General features: G+C 39.1%; 1 long non-coding RNA gene across 1 annotated transcript; it reads left to right on the top strand.

The window, feature by feature from the left end:
• The first annotated feature begins 2,248 nt into the window (after positions 1–2,248).
• LOC121052979 lies at positions 2,249–3,792 on the top strand. Its single transcript, XR_005810436.1, has 2 exons — positions 2,249–2,454; positions 2,543–3,792. It is a non-coding gene; the product is annotated as an uncharacterized LOC121052979 (long non-coding RNA).
• Positions 3,793–4,974: the final 1,182 nt, after the last annotated feature.

The following is a 4,974-nucleotide window of genomic DNA, read 5'->3' as shown; positions in this document are numbered from 1 at the left end:
GAACTCGTACGCCTGAGCGGACGCTGGAGAGAAGGTGAAGGAGGCCTCCAAAGAGGATACCCATCGGTGGCGGCGCTAGGGTTTAGAGAGCTCTCTATCATCTTGTGTCTGCGTATGTACATACAACTGATTACATAATAATTCTAGTAATTGTGTAGAAGAGAAAAAGAATATATCCTGAAAAAACTTATTCATTTATTACCATAAAAGTTGATTGAACGGTTGAACCTTTCAAAAAAAAAAGGTTGATTGAAAAAAGAAAGGATTAAATACTGTTTAGTCCTTGAACTTTTATCCAGAAAACACTTCAGTCCTTCGCCTTCTAATTTCACACGTTTAGTCCTTGTACTCTTCAATTTTAGACCAATAGGTCCCTTCCGTTACTCTCCGTCCAAAATTACCGTTAAATCGCTAACGTGACATTCCTTCCTCATCAAAATGTCGATTATACCCCCGCTTCCTTTTTTTAATTATTATTATTATTTTTTAATTTTAATTTTTTCTTCTTCTTTTTGTTTATCTCTTCTCCCTCCATCCTCGCGACCTCCACCACCCCTAACCCATCCCCACTGCTCTCTCCAATGTCCACCTCTGATCTCCCTCGATCAGCAACACTTGCAAACCCTTCTCAATGGCCGGAAAAACCGATGCCTCCATGTTGCCCCACCACTACTACACCTCTATCCTCCAAACCCATTCTCCAACTTCAGACCGCCTCCTCTGCATCATCCGATCCGGCCAGCAGAAGAGGGCTGAGCGACGGTGATTGCGCTGTAGAAGAGGAACCCAGCTTGAAAAAAAGGGCGCTGCAGAAGAGGAACTCAACTTGTGTAATTTTGGTTGCAGATCTGCGATCTCCTCATCGAGCTTGTCCTCCTCTGTATTTTTCTCGAAAATCGGTGATCGGAGGGGGAAGGAAAATAGCATCCGAAGAGTTGGGTATTAGGAATTATAGGGGATTTGATTTTGGGGTGGGTATATGGCTTGCCTTTGATCTTCTGTTTCTGAAACTTGTGATTTGGAGTTGGGGATGAACTTGTGGGGTTATATGATTTGCCTCTGTTTTCTTTGTTTATGGGAGGTGATCGATGATGCAGGTGGCGAATGGGGAGGGCAGTGTAGGGGATGCCGCAGAGAAAGATGCTGAGGGAAGGAGAGTCTCCGACCACAGAAACTAGGCTGGACCAGAAACAAGAGGAAGAAAGCAATTGCAACATGGTGAATATAAGACATGACGAACAAAGTAATGGCCGGGAAAGTGCAGAGGGGACGGCGGAGGTCGATGTAGATAGGGAAGAGATTTCGTGGAGCTGGAAGAAAAAGAGAAAGCAGAAAAAAAAAAAAAGAAAAAAAAGAGAGAGAGAGAGAGAGAGAGAGAGAGAGAGAGAAATTAAATATTAGAAAAAAAGTGAGGGTATAATCGACATTTTGGCGCAAATGGATTGATACGTCAGCGATTTAACCGAGATTTTAGACGGAAAGTAACGGAAAGGACCTATTGGTCCAAAATTGAAGAGTACAAGGACTAAACGTGTGAAATTAGAAGGTGAATGACTAAAGTGTTTTTTAGGTAAAAGTTCAAGGACTAAACAGTATTTAATCCAAAAAGAAATTATATTTAGATGAAAAAAAAATTACAAACCCAATTCAATAAGGGAATTCATTTAGAAGATACGATGTGTCGCTTGTTAGGTGGAAATAATATAACAAACTCACATGTTTAGATGAAAAAAAAAACTACAAACCCAATTCAATAAGGGCCTTCATTTAGAAGATATGATGCGTCGCTTGTTAGGTGGAAATAATATAACAAACTCACATGTTTGTTCAAAAAATGGAGTAATGCAGGTCAAAATACAGAACCAGTTCAAGTCAATATGATGACTAGGTTTCATGGGTAGCACAGCCTTATCATTCAAATTGGAGTGAATATAGTTAATTGGATATTTGCATCCCAATTCAAATTCAAAACCACCATACTCCATCAAAACAAGTGGATGATTAGTTGGAGAAAAAGCAGGTATGCAAATCAACGTCCAAGGTGGATCTTCAATTATGATAAAATCAAAGCCAAGCTAACTGTCATCAATTCAAATCCCAGCACCAAACTTGGTCAAACCGATTTTGAATATCAAATTTCAAATTCAAATCGGAGTCATCCTCAACTCTACCTCATCCATTACTCCCAGTCTCCCCTATAAAAGGAGCTACTACACTGATGGAAAGGGGAAGGCAAGGCAGAAGCAACAAAAGGAAGAAAAAAAGTAGTGAGGTTGGGGGAGAGAAAAAGAAAAAAGCAGAGAGAAGGAAAGTCATAGAGCAACTAGCAGAGAGAAACACGTAGGGAGAGGGGAAAAGGCAAGGGAGGAGCAGAGAAAGAAAATGAAGGGAAGAAGAGAAGAATAATTCGAAGCTAAGAAGAGACCATGAGAAGCTACAAGCATCGAGCAGTGGGTATAATTTCTTCTATATGCTGTCAATTATCATTTTCACTCAGATGTTCTATTTGTTCTGTATTATATGATTACAGAATGCTAAATAGGTGATCATGTAAAACTATGAGCACTCCAAACAAGAAGTTAATGGTCTATCCTCTCTCTACAAAAGTCCTCATTGCTCTCATCCTCACAATGTCACCAACAGCTCCGGGCAAGACACAAAGTCAACATCAAGCCCTCATTCGCAGCCGCGACATCACTCCATGCTCACTTTTGTTTTCGATGTCTATATGGCGGTGCGTCCTTCTTATAGGCGGCGAAAATATATTGTGAGCCTAGAGAAAGAGCATAGAATTTCACTTCTAACTTTTGATGCCTATATGGCGGTACGTCCTGCGTATAGGTGGCAAAAGTGAAGTGAGATACCAACTTTTCTGACAACGGGAAGAAGCTGGTAATGCGTAGATGTCAACAAGACGGAGCTACAACATTGACCCTCTACCAAGTTAAAGAAACACCTTTCAACAAATGGCGGTGCCCTTCTGATAAAGGAACGCTGCATCAGGGTATGTAAACCACACAAGCAATGACAACAGTTAGAGGCAGCAAGCTTTGAATTGTAGCTCTTGCGTCATCGATGTTCACGACAATAAACTTTGGCGACAAAATCATCTCTTCTATCAATGATTATGAGGCTTGCAAATGAAAAAAAAAACAACTTTTGCATTATCGTCTTGAAAAGAGGCAGACGAAGCTGCATGCTACATGGCTATATGGCTATCTCTCTCTTAATACCGAAGCTCCATAGGCCATAGCTCCACTTTTGCCACATTGAAGGAGGTATCGATCAATTGTTCTGCAAATCACAGAGACAAATAACAAAGTCAATTTATGATTGTCGTTGATGCTCAGTTCGCTGCAAAACAAGATTGTAACATGCATGCACAAGCTTTTCTACTACCAGCTAAATTATGGGACACGGGTCCATTTATCCAAGAGACAATTGATGGATTCCTAACCAAAGTGATTAAAGAATGGAAGAAGCAAATTGAAGACCAAAGCCCACCGCTCACCGCTCCACCAATAAAGAATGATGAATTCTTTAGTGGAAACATATTGAAGAAGGGAGCATGCAGATTAGAGACAAACTCCACTACTTTCAAGTACGTCAAAATGAGAATTATGAATCCCATATGAAATATGCCACTTGATATCTACCGTGTTGGTCTTTGAGCAAGACAACAAGTCTAAGGCCAAAAGTACATGCCATGAAAGTTTGTTGGGCAATTAACCCCAAAACGTGAACCAATAAATTAATGGATTATTGATCAAATAAATATATCCATTAATTTAATAGTTTGCCTGACAATTCTCAAACAAAGTTGGCCTCCTACAAAAAAATGAAGCAAGCCTACTTTACAAAGGTCTACATCAAATCTTCGACTCCAATCTCAAAGCTTGTCTTGATGGGTGTCCAGATTAATATTCATCGTCAAATGATACAAGCTTCAGAGTCATATATGTCGACAACTTCACCAAAATTGGGGTGTCCACTCAAGATATTCAATTGAGAAATTCGCTAAAATATATGTTGATCACTCAGTACATAACTGAAAACTCAATTCCTGATGAACTACAATGGTTTGATCCCTTCATAGGGTATGTAGGCAGTCTAGCGACCCACTAGATGCAACTGCAACTCCAAACAGAATCCCTGACTCCGCCAGTCAAATTCGACCAGTCCCAAATGGATCACTGACTCCAGTCAAATTCTCCTAGCACCAGAAAATCAAATCATTCCCAAATCACACAAATTTTGAAGGCTCTAAACCTTTCAAATCTCCCAAACACAAATCCAAAATAAATGGGTCATCTACCCATTTAAATCTCAAATGCTTGAACTACGAGTGGCTTGATCCCTCTCCAAGGGTACGTAGGCAACCCATTCAAATATCCGGGTGCAGCTGCAAAAACAAACAAACACACATCCCTCAATTGGTTTCTTCATAAATGGAATCAAATGGTGTTTCTCTATAACAAATGATTGTAATTAAGAGACACATTCTGTCTTGAATGGGTCGAACCCAAAATAATAAAAACTCTATTCACTAAATGAATATGAGTGAAATTATGTTGGGTGACATTTTCGCTCACTGTGTGCAATTTTTCCACCAACAACTCATAAAAACAAAAAAAAACAAAAAATTAATTTATTACCATAAAAGTTAAATCTTGAATTTTTTTTTTAATTTATTACCATCCTCAAGCGTTTGAAACACACCACACAATTTGCATGCATCAACTAGTGAATGGTGATAGTGAGTGTAACGGTGGTCTTTGTAATTTGAACAAATAAAATATACTTCGCTAAACTTTGAATGGTATCAGTTAGTCAAAGTTTTTACTTCTTTCTCACCAGTATAAAGTAGTCTTCTTCATTGTTATGAACTTATGATTCATCATCCCTAATTTTAAGATAAAGAGCTAGGTGTCAATCTTAAGAGAAAGAGACAGAGAGAGTTTAAGTTCAAGAAGA

The sequence above is a fragment of the Rosa chinensis genome, chromosome 4, assembly GCF_002994745.2.
Source record: "Rosa chinensis cultivar Old Blush chromosome 4, RchiOBHm-V2, whole genome shotgun sequence".
Taxonomy (NCBI): Eukaryota; Viridiplantae; Streptophyta; class Magnoliopsida; order Rosales; family Rosaceae; genus Rosa; species Rosa chinensis.
The sequence above is the reverse complement of the archived record's forward strand: the minus strand, read 5'-3'. Positions and strand labels throughout refer to the sequence as shown.